The sequence below is a fragment of the Lycium barbarum genome, chromosome 9 (assembly GCF_019175385.1).
Source record: "Lycium barbarum isolate Lr01 chromosome 9, ASM1917538v2, whole genome shotgun sequence".
NCBI classification, from domain to species: domain Eukaryota; kingdom Viridiplantae; phylum Streptophyta; class Magnoliopsida; order Solanales; family Solanaceae; genus Lycium; species Lycium barbarum.
Window position 1 is genome coordinate 112,866,538 of NC_083345.1, and position 14,031 is coordinate 112,880,568.

Here is a 14,031-nt window from a genome sequence, read left to right on the forward strand (position 1 = left end):
ACCCCATAATAGAAGAGTGAGAATTGAAAACGTACCTGTTCGTGAAAGAGGCAAAAATCGTCAAAGAAGAGGCAAGAAAAAGAGGGGCTGGTTTCAGATCATTTGCTGCTTTGGAATTGTGCAAAAATCTGAAATGAAATGAAGTAAGAAGAGGCAAGAAAAAGAGGGCTGGTTTCAGAGCATTTGACTGCTTTGAATGAAATGAAGTAACCCTAGTAAGTGACTTAATATATATGAAAGGGTAAAAGTGTAATTAATTAAATTGTTATCGGGTTATCGGGTAACCCGTTAACAAAAATGATCAACCCGCGACCCGACCCAATAAGCCAATAACCTAAAAATACCACCCGGTACCCGAACCGGTAATCCATTAACCCGAACCATTAACCCAATAACCCAATAATAAGTTCGGGTTATCGGTTTAACCGTTAACATGCACAGCCCTAGTTGGGCCTGCCCGTTTTGCCACTGTTTTTTTTAGTTAATTTATAATTTGTTAATTTTTTAATTATTTATGTCTTGTTTAATTAAAAAACATATATACTAGTAATCTACTATTATTTATTAATTATGCCATTGTTAATTTATTAGTTGTTAATTGTTGATTATTAATTGTTATTTTGTTAGTTGTTTATGAATTATTGATTTGTTAATTATTTATTAATTGTTTAATTAGAGAAAATATAGTAATCTCCTATTATTTGTTAATTGTGGCATTGTTAATTTATTTATTTGTGAATTTTTTTATCCCGTGTTAATTATTTATTTATCCCATGTTAATCGTTAAATAAATTAGTTCGTTATTTCTTTAATTGTAGCTGGGAGAATAATTATAATTAGATATAATAATTCACAAAAGATAATACAACATAATCATCATAATTCACATATTCCCTATAAATGATTAATTAGTTAATATATTTGATATAATTTCACTTTAATTTCAAGAATAATAAATAATTTAGTTTCTACAAACACGACACTTTCATGGATCCGAGTGTTCATCCGAGGCTCGTTGTTCACCCAGGTACCGATGATAGATCAGTACTTTCTTTGTAAGACAATCATAGGTCTGAGTTATTATGGACTAGTGTTATAGGGATAGGGACTAGGCTCCGTCCCCGTAGGCGGCAGAGAGCATAGACTCTTTTACGTGAGCGCCCCTACCCTCACGTCTTATAAATATTGATTAGAGGCGGTATTTATCGTTCTGTGTCCGTTGGTCGGGTACAACATAATTGGGTGCTCATTGTGTCCATGATTAAGCGTTGGAGGATAGGGACACATACCTTCCATCTACACACTGGTGAGGCTACGATTACACTTCAGGATGTGGAGGTCTTGTTTGGATTGTAGGCAGATGGAGAGCCATTATATAGTCAGTATGAGCCTCCTCCTGGTAGGACATGGGGGTCGGAGTTGACTCGGCTCACTCACTTCGTACCTGGTGTCACGGCCCATATCTCAGGATAGAGTCAGATGCAGATTAGTGCACTCGGCACTTATTTGCTGGTAGAGTCTCCTATTAATGACGGCACTCCTCAGGACGTTGTTGATCGTCATGCCCGTTTATATGTGCTCATTATATTCGGGGACATCTTGTTACTGAACACATTGGGTGCCTATGTCAGCTTACGATATTTGATCTTCTTGGAGCATATTGGACCGTTTGGGAGACTACAGCTGGGGCAGAGCTGTTTTGGCGTAAATCTACTGATGCCTATGCCGAGCATCTATTGGACATATCAGCGATGTGTGTGAATTTTTTACTCTTCTCCAGGTAATATTTTTAAGTGTGTGTTCCTTTAATGTAAACAAACCTCTTGAAACGATGACTAAAAAATCGTATTTTCTAATATCTCTTTTAGTTATGGGCGTGGGAGAGGATGCTACCTTTTCAGCCCGTACCTAGGCATCACCTCGGTAATAACATGTCCTACGCGAGGAGGTGGACAGCAGGGTTTGACCGAATGTGGATATGCACCACAGTATTCTTCCATTCCAGGACCAGCTATATCAGATGATGGACGATGCGGTAAAACCATTTAACTTTACACTATTAATTTAATTAATCATCTTTTCTACTTAGTGATCTTTAATTTGTATCTATACTTTATGCAGCTATTTATATGGATGTCATATGCTGCTATTTTGGATGAGTTGCCGGCCTTTTACAGGGCTGGTCAGGCCGTGTGGTGGTCGCGGTGTCCATTGATATACCTAGACATTGTTGAGGACCACATGCCCTAGCACGTCTTACGACAGTTTAGGCATACACAAAATATGTCCCCCTACGTTCGTCATGAGCTCCGACACTACCAGCGGAACGATCAAGCGACCATCGATGATGCATTTCTGACTTTAATGGGTGTCCAGCTCCAGCGTTGGCAGGACAGGTTGGGGACTTTAGCGGAGGTCGATCATGCGACTCCTATCATGGATCGCATGCACTGGTATAATGGGATTACACGTCAATTGATTGGCAAACCCAGTTTTACGTCCCACAAGGGATGTAGGATTCGCAGCACTTGCGGGGCAGTACGAGCCGTTGGTAAGTTTATTGCATTTAGATTTATTTAATTGTATTAATTATTATGTTTTAAAAAGAACTATTTTTTTCTGTTGAACATAAATGCAGATGGTGACCGCACAATGAGTCCGCATATTAGGGTTAGAGCATATGTCTAACCCCGGGGTTGCTGGGCATTCTGCGGAGATGGTACAGATATCCGAGGACGGTATCCAGCAGGCAAGAGAGATTAGGCGCATGGATGATCAGCATCAGGCGACGCGAAGAGGAGGACGTGGTGCTGTTAGTGAACGTCGTGTTACTAGAGGACGTGGTGCTGCTAGAGGACATGGTGGTGGAGGACACAATCTATTAGATAAGGAAGATGAGGCCACTCCCATTCCAGAGGCCGCTCCCATTCCAGTCCGTCTGCAGCCGTTCCTGGCCAGTGGCAGCTCAACTGTACCATCACCTATGTTTATGCCGACGCGTACTTGCGGAGATACTTGGGTCTTCATCTCAATCGAGTCAGAATACGTACATCGAGGAACGTGATGGCATCGATTGGCAGCGTTTCGTGCATCATTAGATGATGAGCCACTGGAGAGAAATTTAGACGGTCCCCGGATTCTTGACTTCTATAACTTTTTAATCTCAGTTAGTATTTAAAATACTTATTTAACACATTAAAGTACTTATTTTAAATATATATATGTTACTTATTATTTCGTAATTTTTCATTTTTAGGATTCGGCACCAGTGGGTCCACCAGAGTGACTCACTCAAGCGTTTTCGCATGGGCCTGCCGAGCCACAGATGTCCTCTCATGAGGTTGTTGAGCCACAGGTAAGATTTTTAGTAAAATTTAATTGTATTCAATATAAGGTGAATATTACTTTAATTTATTTAAACTTTATTTGGACCTCGAACAGCACACCACTCCAGCTTCCGATCGTACCAGCGAGACTAGATCCCAAGAAGAAGCACATTATGCAAAAGGCCGCAAAGGCGATGGATGATCATGGCTTAGAGCGCCCTCTTATTAAGAGAAAAAAAGGGAATGGAGATGATGGTGAGGGCGGTGGGGATAGTATGAGCCTTAGGCCTAAGGATAGTCTCAGGCATACTACATGTGGGACCCATCCACGATAATGTATATACAATTAAGTCATACAGTTTAAGTAAATATTATATATTTTTTGCGTATCTATTTATATTTATAAATATTATTTTAGTCTTTATTATCGTTTATAATGTCACATCCTAAATTGATAATAAAAAATAGCGACATATTCGAAATAAAGTTACGCATTAATTTAAAAATAACATGAAATCCTAAAACATAAATAACTTAAAGCTAATGACAACACGTCTTCAAACAAAAACTTACTTCGAGCACTTTTCAACTACTGAAACGACAATCCGAAGTTTTGTGTATCCTTAATGTATTGAGCCTACCTTATTAATCGCATAAAAATAAGTGGGGTTCTATATAAAATATTGGAGTTCCGAAGTCTCGAAGCATGATTAATCTATGGTTAAAGTACGTAAAAAAGTGTGAAAATGTAAAAGAAAGAGAGTTTAACCAAAACAGAAAGGTCCTATAACGCAGTATTTTACTGCGCTAAAGGAGAGAAGGGATATCTTTTAGCGTAGTAAAATACTGCATTAAAGGACTTAAGGTTAACTAGTTAATTAATACAAAAGAGGCAAAAACGTGAGAATAAAGATAAATACAAATGCTGGTTTTTGGTGCTGCCACATCACCGGCCTATGTCCCTGCTTTATATATTTATATGGATTTCATCAGTTAGATTTGACAAAAAATGCAGGAAAAAAAAGGATTTAGCAGGAACCCACATTTGGAGGTACATTTTTTGCTGCTATTTGTTTTTCTCTTTCTAAAGTGTGGTGTAGCTTTTTGTGTATTTCTGCTTGTCTTTATCTATATTTTCGTGTCTAGCATAGTTTCTAGGATTTGATCGAACTTTTCTAATATTTTTGTTTCCACAATTGCTGTCAGATCTAGCAGACAGAGTTTGTATTTGACAGAGACTAAAACGTCAAATTTTGACAAATTTAAAGGATCATAACTATTTTAGAACATATTTAGGGACTCTTTTTGAACCTACTTCCAATCTTAAGGGACCATCTTGTCATTTTCTCGCTAATTATACTTCAAGTTGTATGACAAATTCGAAGACATTAAGAGAGAGTAAGAAGAAAGTAATTTTGGAACTACCAAAGCGAGGACATGAACAACGATTAGTATGACTATTGACACAGTAAAGCTTCTAAGATCCACGGCCTACTTGATTTTTGTTTCTGATTAGCCATTTCCATGGATTTTGTAATTTTTTGAAAGACGATCACTGCTAAAATTATACAGCACTAGAAAGAATCTGTTTATGCACGCTTTTTTTATGTTTAAGATATTTAAAAAGTTAAATTAATTGCTAAATTATAGAAAAAAATGACAAAAATGGTCTCTAATGTTTGAGGGTAAGTTCAAATAGTCACTTAAATTATGTATTAAATAGTTTTGGTAATTTATGTTGTCAAAAGTTAACTGTTTTAGTCTCAATTAAATATATGCCGAACTTTATCCGTAAGATTTGAATGGAACTATGAAAAAAAGAAAAATTAGCAGGAACTCATATTTAGAGGTACAATTTTTTATTTATTTCTAAAGTTTGTTGCAGCTTTTTCAGATGTAATTTCGGCTATTTTCTATATCTTTTTAGTGTCTATTGTAGTTTTTTGTGTTGCATAATTTTGGCCTTGTTGAGACTTCCTTGGTGTTTTATTTTTTCACAATTTTCATCAAATCTAACGAATATAAATTGTTAAAAACTAGACGGAGATTAAAACTATTAACTTTTGGCAAATTTAAAGGACCAAAACTGTTTAGTACACCAACAACAAAATTCAGTAAATTACTCGTGTTACTAGTTCGGAAAAAAAACACACATTAAGAGAGTAGGAAGAAAGTAATTTTGAGAATACCAAAGTGAGGACATGAGCAGCGATTAGTATGACTACTAGGAGAGCTAATGCTTCAAGAATCCATGGCATACTCGATTCGTGCTGTTGATTCGCCATTTTCAAGGATTTTGTAATTCTTTGAAAAGACGATCACTGCCAAAGCTATAAAACACTAGAGAGAATTTGATTATGCACGCTTTTTTATCTTTAAGATATTTAAAAAGGTAAATTGATTGCTTAATTATAGAGAAAATGACAAAAATGATCCCTTATGTTTGAGGGTAAGTTCAAATAGTCACTTAATTATTTATTAAATAGTTTTGGTCATTTATGTTTGTCAAAAGTTTGGTCATTTATGTTTGTCAAAAGTTAACTATTTTAGTCTCAATTAAATATATGCCGAACTTTGTCTGTAAGATTTTAATGAAATTATGAAATAAAGGAAATTACTAGGAACTCATATTTAGAGGTATACTTAAGTAGTTTTTGTTACTATTGACTTTTTTAAAAAGTTTGGTGTAGCTTTTTGAGGTGTAATTTATGTTATTTTTCTATATTTTTTTGTGTCTGGTTCAGTTTTTTGTGTTGCATATTTAGGATTTGATGGGACTTTCTTAGTGTTTATTGATGAATTTTTCTTTTCACAACTTTCGTCAAATCTAACGAATATAAATTGTTTAAATATTTGACAGAGACTAAAGTTGTTAACTTTTGACAAACTTAAAGGGCCAAAACTATCCAATGCATATTTAAAGGACTATTTTGAACCTACCCTCAAACATAAGGGACCATTTTAATCATTTCTTACTAATTATATTTCAAATTATATGGAAAATTTTGAAAACATTTACCTTATTGGTTTTATAATTTTTATGAAATAATATTAAAAGTACACGATAACAAGAAATACAACCAAAGAAGCTAGGGGAGAGAGAGAGAGATTTTATTGCTTTTTTTAAGGCTGAAGTGGTGAAAACACCCCTAAACTTGGCACGTTTTCATACTTTAGTCCCTGAACTATTGACCCTCTTAAAAAACACCCCTAATCTTGGCCAACTCAATTTAAATTCACCCCCGTGTTAGGACACCTCAGCAACGTGAATCCACGCACTATCCACTTGGCATTTTCTTGTTGTACCTTGTGGCAACATTGGGTGAATTTAAATTTAGTTTGCCAATATTAGAAGTGTTTTTAAGTGTGGCAATAGCTTAGGGACTAAAGTAATAATTCGTGTCAAGTTTAGGGGTATTTTCACCACTTCAGCCTTTTTTTAATTAATGTGTCCAATTGAATTGAATTGACTTCCTATTTATAGAAGAAAGGAAGCTGTTGCGAGGTTTTTCAAGTAGTTATTGTGAGGCTTTTCAGAAGCTGCTGGCAAGTTGCCTGCTTGAGCTACTTGGAAGCTACCTGCTTGAGCTACTCGCAAGCTGTCTGCTTAATTGCAAGCCTGAGGAAGCTGCTGCAAGGTTGTTCAGGAAGCTGCTGGCAAGCTGCCTGCTTGAGCTATTTGCAAGTTGTCTGCTTGATTGCAAGCTTATCCAGTTGACTATGTATTTCAATGGACATCCACAATACGATGTATTTATAAGACTCCCCCTTGGATGTTCATCAATCGATTGTGTCTCGTTAAAACCTTATTAGGAAAAACTCAGTGGAAAAAATTCTAGTGAAGGAAAAAAGAATGCATGTATCTAGTAATACACATTGTTAGTTGCCTCATTAAAAACCTTACCAAGAAAACCCAAACTGGATAAAACCTTAGTTAAGGAAAAAAGAGTAACGCGTATTTACTCCCCCTAATTAAAGCATCACATAACTCTTGAACATGATGTACTCCGATCTTGTATACCAATCTATCATATCTTGAGATTGGCAGAGCATTTGTGATCAGATCTGTCAAATGATCATTTGACGAACTGGTTGATGATCTACATCTTTCTTCCTTAGATAGAGTTGCATCATCGCCATATAATATTGTTGCAATCACGATAAGTACATTCTTGACTTGCTTCATAATTTGTTGTTGTCTTTCTACTATTTGACTGTCATGTAAAACGACATGGTATGACAGTAATCCTTTTTGAAAATAGATAACATATCTGGATCGAACTCTTAAGTTGATCAGATGAATGTCATGTATATCCAAAACACTTGACAATATATCCAAAACACTTGACAAAACACATTCATGTCAGAAGTTTCATTTGCAACATGCAATTGACCTTCTTTCAATATCTCTATTGTTATGCCCTATTTTTAATGGATTAAAACTAATTCACAACTTATGACTAAGTTTCTTCTGGTTTTGCAAATTTTCAGAGTCGCCACCTAATTTTAGGAAATATTAGGAAACTATTTGTAAAAAAATGTAAACTCCATTTTTAGTCTTTGAAACCTGTGAGATTCTAGGTAAGGAGGGTTTTTATTTACCCCGAGGGGAAAGTATTAAACATCCCTCAGAGTCTATTCGAAGACAGTCTTTAAACTTAGTTTAACTGACACTAGAGGGGGATTATTTATCTATTTCTTATTTATTACTATCTATTTAAAAAATTGCGAAAAAGAAACTACTCTCTCAAAACTATTTGTATAAAAAAGAGAGTTTTAAAGTAATTATAACTATGTGAGTAAATGCATATTTATAAAGGAAGTAGTTAATGCTAATATATGTGTGACGAATATGTATGACATTTATTTTATATAAGAATAGTATGTATAATACAGAATAAAGAGAGGGTATATTTTATAAGAAAATAATGTATACATGTGATATGTAAAAGAATTAGATAGTATATGTGATATATATGTATATGAAAATGGTACATGTGTATGTTTATTGTAGAGGAGTAGTTAGTATACATGAGATGTAAATATATACGTATATATTCATGATGTTTTTTTGTATACAATAGTATAAAATGAGAGGATTAGGAATGCATATTTTTTTAGAAAAAATAATGTATATGTGCGACATTTATATCCTATGGAATATGATATATAATGATTCAAAAATAGCTATTTTGTGATAAGGAAATAATATATATGTGTACACGCGATGAAAAGATGATTAAAGGAATTATTAAAAATAAGATAGTATATATATGCATGCATGTATATAAAATGGAATATTTACCTTACAGCTCTCGTAAAATAGCTTGAGCCACTATACTCGAGCCCTAATATTTTTTTTCTTGTTTTCAACTTGAAAATTAAAGCCTGCTTGACGTTAGTTATCGAAGTAGACGAATTTCTGAAAAAAATAAAAATTGGTCCAGTTCCTGTTTAAAAACAAACTTAAAATTCAGCCGCTTTGTCCCATAAAAAATCTGCACTTTTTAACTCTAAAGCACCTACATTTAGAGGTTTTAAAAAAAAAAGCCTTGCTCTTATTCCTTCAATATCTACATTTGGACTCTTTTAAAAGCTCACAATTTTATCCTTCACGAAAAATACATATTTTTGAGCCTTTCATCTCGTTGAAATCTCCTGAAAAGAATTAAAGGGAGAAGTGAAGTAACGACTAAGTTTTGCTATTCCCGCCTGAAAGTTCTATACAAAATTGGGTCACAAACAAGAGCATATCAACACCACAAAAACAAAAGGGCAAGTGTTAGTTCAAGTAATACAACGAATACGGTAATAAGTAAATGCGAGGCCAATAAGAAGAGAGAAGTGGCTGGACATCTCTTTCAAGAATCCCAACACCGAACTAGGAGACTCCATTGAAAGAAATAAGAAATAGTGACTCGATGAGGAATAAAATGGGGCAGACGCAGCTTGTAGCTCAGTCCAATTGGACAGCTCGTGGAGTTTTGGGGTTTTGCTGATAAACTCCCAAGGTGCTCCGAGTATTTCATGTAAAAAAAAAAAAAGGAAAAGGATTAGCAGCTTATGACAAATATATAAAAGCTCAACTTAAATAGCAAGACAGGCACAATTATACACTAAGGCTAACAGATTTCCAGAAATCTTAACACGATGTTCAGTTAATTTATGAGAAGAATTACAAGTTAAGAAATAAACAGAGCATACTCAATAACTAAAAATACCCACAGTTTGCATCAGGGAGAAACCATATGGATACTAAGAAAAAGATGATAGCTGTCTGAACTCAAAATTTGCGCGAAGTTGTCGTTCACCAGAATCTTGATTTGTTTTTAGCATTTAAGAGTAGATCGGGAGCAGTAACAAACCGGAAATAGTGATGAAAAAGAAACCTCCACATACTTTATAAGTATACGCTATCAACATCTTAGAGACAAGTCACTGGATTCATACATGTTTTAAGTTCATGAATGGATGAAGAAGAGAGTCAAACACTTTAACAGACCGTACATGTATGAATCCGGTGACTCTAGACTAAACCAAATGAAAGTACACTTCTTCTTTTTTGTATATGCACAAACCATCAAATCAAGCTCTGGAGATTTTGCATCCCCTTCATACAAGCTATACCAACATTTTCTTAGGAGCAAAACCAGAAAAATAATACACCCTACAGAAATATTTCAACGGCTCCTTTTACAAAGCTCATGCCTCATTTAAGAAAGATTTTTACATCCATACTTTCCCAATGAAAGACAACAAACAAAAACATTGTCCATAACAGCCTTTATGTGTTCTCAACTCAAATGAGAGAGCATTATGATCATCTCAGCACATTGTCTTGACTATTTAGTTCTATCCAAGTGGTATAAGATTCTAGAGTTATGATTTAAGCAGGAAACAATATCAAAGGAGAGATCAAAGACTTGCTAATTCAACCAAAAGAGCAATGATACACGCAGTCAAACTAAAATATATATGAAGGGCAAGAACATTCAGCGACTACGTTTTATTCTACGAATTAAAATGACATGAGAGCGAGTGTGATTACTCATATATTCTATAAGAAGGAAAGAAAAACAGTTTCCTGGTCATTAAAAAAAACAGCACAGACCACAAGATGAAAAGAAGAGCAACTACAGCGTATGGATCCACATTTATGTCCTAGTAATTTGGTAAACTTTGCATTCCAGTTTCAAGACAAAACCGTGATTATCCTGTTGTAAACTAGCATCCTTATTTATTGTTTTTTTTTTTAACAAAAGGCCGCGATCTGATGAGTCAATTTTAGCATATAGGAAACAGAAGCAAAAAGCCATAAACCTGCGTATGAGCTAGTACCCTAGCAACTTAGTCTATTCTTCTCTATTGAGCTCATTTATGCGTACCAATTTTTTATCAGGAAAGAGACTGAGGCATAAGACAAAACCATGAATTCTAATACGCATCTAGAATAGAGAATTAGACAGATGACGAAGCAATTCTATTTAATTCACAAACTTTAACCAGTTCAAATCCATGTGAGTCAGTGGCTTTCTCCCTAAATGTTAATTATTTACACTAACCTTTTACATGCTGATTTTCAGAACGGAATGGTACACATACAGATTATGATGAGTACATAAAATAGATATTTAGTCGAACGACACAAACATTTATATGTTCACACATTTACTCATGGAATTAAAACAAGGAATGGAAGACTACTGACCTAGTTAAAACAAATAGGTCTTGGGATATTTAAATATCTTAATATCTTAATGCCCAAACTAGTAACCTCAAACTTTAACCAGGGTAAAAAAGGTACTAAAAGTTCAGCAAAACTTCAGACAAACCTAAAGAGAATCCTTGGCGACTTATGGTCAAGACAAGAAACCTTATATCATGTGCATCATACATAGGAAACGAGTACAACTCTTATCTTAAGTTATAGCAATATTGCATACTATTTTATATGCTGGTTTTTAACTAAATGCGGCAAAAGTAGATCCACATAAGTACTTCAAACAAAGATTTAGACGAGCGACGGAGTTATTCGAACTACACGTTCAGCAGATGTAATCCCCAAAACAAAAATCAATAACCTTTTTTCTTAATCGGAACAGTAACTTCTTTTTTTTTAAAAAAAACCAGTAGCTTTCTCTAATCAAAACAGTAACTTTTTAATCAGAAAACAGTAACATTTTTAATTAAAAAAAAACAGCTTTTTTATATCAAAACAGCAACTTTTTTTTTTCGGAACAAATGTAGCTTTCTAACATATAGAGCCTATTTGTTAACTATGGAAAACTCCCAGAAAATCCATAAACAAAAGTCACCTTACGTTAAGAAAGTCTCATGGACATGGTAAAGAAAAAGAGATTTTGGACTAAAATCTTGAAGGACATCATATTCTTCTCGTTATGGACTTGCAGTAATCTATTATCTTATTAACTAAACATATGACCTCAGCTACAAACATGGTAAAACAATATGCTAAATCATGGTTTCCTTCCTAAACGTCGTAGTTCACATGCTTTGACTTTCACATGATCCTGAAGCAAAAACTGGACAGTGCACATCCTAACGAGTCTCGATCACAGAATTTTAGCGAGTGACAAACATATTCGAGTAATCACATATTCGACGTGCTAAATCTTCAGATCTGTAACCTTTCCTTTTCAACAAGTAAAGAAAATTCTACCAACATAGCTAATCAATACTCCTTAAAGGTCAACAATATGTTCTACTAAATCAATCCTTTTGATCCTATCATATTTAAACTTCACCATAATTTTAAGATAAAGAAGCCTATATAGTCAGTGCATAGTATTCAAATATGATGCTTCACTATTCTCACACATAGCAGTGGGATTCATACTCGACAGCAAACATACAAGCCCGTTACCAACATTCATCCAATGGAAAACAAGAATGGCTGAAACATGTACGGAGCCACACAAGTTTTATTTAAACATGTTGTACAAAAAAATTAATTTTACACTTACAAATACTAAGTGAAGCATATCAAGTTCCTATTCTTCGTATCACAAAGCTTTAGCATTTTTGCTTGCTTCATAAATAGTTCAAGGGAGGCAAGTTTAGATTAGATTTCATCACCAAAACAGGACAACTATCCTTGACAAATATTTCCAACTACTCACTCTTATATTAACTTACTCTATATTAAAGTGAAAAAAGGCGGATTCATTAACACCAAAACAGAATTTAAATTCAACAAATCACTTCCATCAGTTACATTTCTTACACGATTCGACGACCAACAAAAGATACTCCTTCTTACACTACCACCAGCAAAAGAGATTAACACAACATAACCACAACCAAAACCAAAAGCTACCATCTTCGCATGATAAGGATTCTCTAAACACCTCTTTAAACATATAAAGACACAGAGAAAGGACGAGTAGTTACATCGGGCATATTCGCTTTTTAAAATTCATAATCTACCATTTTTCTTGTCACATATTAATTCTCTAATGAAAACAGAATCTCATGAATAAAGTATACAGCATTTTGACATAGTTGATTTAACAATTCCTAAGTGTAGTAAATCTTCCTTGACCATTTTTTAATTTTTTTTTATTAAGCACCGGGTGTTCGGGTCTCTTTGAGCCCCGACTAATCCCGGGGGTGCACAGGCCCTCGGCAAGGAGTTTCCCGCAAGTGCACCACGGGTAATTCAGGGTTTTACCCCAGTCCGATACCATTTTTTATGCAACAAATTTAGAACAAACAAGGCAGTAATTGGGTTCAAGTCCACAGAATCAAACAGAACAACCATAACCATCGAACGATCACTTTTCAGCCAGCTAAACCAAACAAACAAAGAGAAAATGCTTGAACGATTACATTTCTACTTTTACAAAAATTAAAGACGAAGAGAAGACGAGTGTGACTACCTTCTCCGTGACAATGAACTGAGGCTTGTTGTCGTCTCGAGTCTCTGAATCCTCTTGAAGAGCTTGTTTAGCCGAGAACCACCAAGAATTCGACAAAACAAACTTAGAGTTAAAAGAGAATTTTTGAGACCACCAACTTCGAGTAAAAAAAAAAAAAAAAAAATTTTATGAAAAGCTTGATGAAAACAGATGAGATTTGTTGGGTTATTCAAGTGGAATTTCCAACACTTGAACCTGTCTCAGATAGCTCACTAAGGGCTTCTATTTATAGCTAACAACTGAGGGCTTCAACAACTTGAATTCGAAGTTCAAAAATAAGGAAGGGGGGGGGGGGGGGGGGGGGGGGGGGGATTTTGGGAGATGTTTTCAACAGATGAGATGATGAAAATGGGGATGGGACTCACCCTGAAATCTACTGAAATGGCACATGGAGCCTGCAAGCTTCAGAGATGGAGTGTGAGAAAGGGGAAGAGGGCTGTAAGCGGATGTGAGAGGTGAGCAGCAGGCGGATTTGGTGGGATATTGCTATGTTTACATGGAAGAGATAAGGGTCACTTGATTCTGGTTCACTAGAGCTACTGGTTAGATTTAGTTTGTTATTGAAAATGAGCTGGAGGAACAAGCTATTGGGGTCTTTAGTTTGTTGGTGTTGGGTCGGGTCGGGTCGAAGATGGAGTTGGGCTGGTTTTATTTGAGGGAGCTAATTGATTTGGGCTGATGACTTTGGTAAGAATTGGCCCAAATTGTTGGCATATGATTTAATTTTCTATCCTTTTTTACTTCAATCGATTAATTAAAATATGTTT

The 14,031-nt window shown here is 35.0% G+C and overlaps 2 long non-coding RNA genes across 2 annotated transcripts; one reads left to right on the forward strand and one right to left on the reverse strand.

Moving 5' to 3' along the window:
• Positions 1 to 882: 882 nt before the first annotated feature.
• Positions 883 to 3,671, forward strand: LOC132611470 (uncharacterized). The gene is made up of 6 exons (XR_009571688.1): positions 883 to 1,780; positions 1,869 to 2,035; positions 2,122 to 2,551; positions 2,639 to 3,166; positions 3,257 to 3,355; positions 3,442 to 3,671. It is a non-coding gene; the product is annotated as an uncharacterized LOC132611470 (long non-coding RNA).
• Positions 3,672 to 9,007: 5,336 nt separating this feature from the next.
• On the reverse strand, positions 9,008 to 13,813 carry LOC132609464 (uncharacterized). The gene is made up of 2 exons (XR_009570850.1): positions 13,630 to 13,813; positions 9,008 to 13,287 (listed from the first exon to the last, which is right to left on the reverse strand). It is a non-coding gene; the product is annotated as an uncharacterized LOC132609464 (long non-coding RNA).
• Between the last annotated feature and the right edge of the window lie 218 nt (positions 13,814 to 14,031).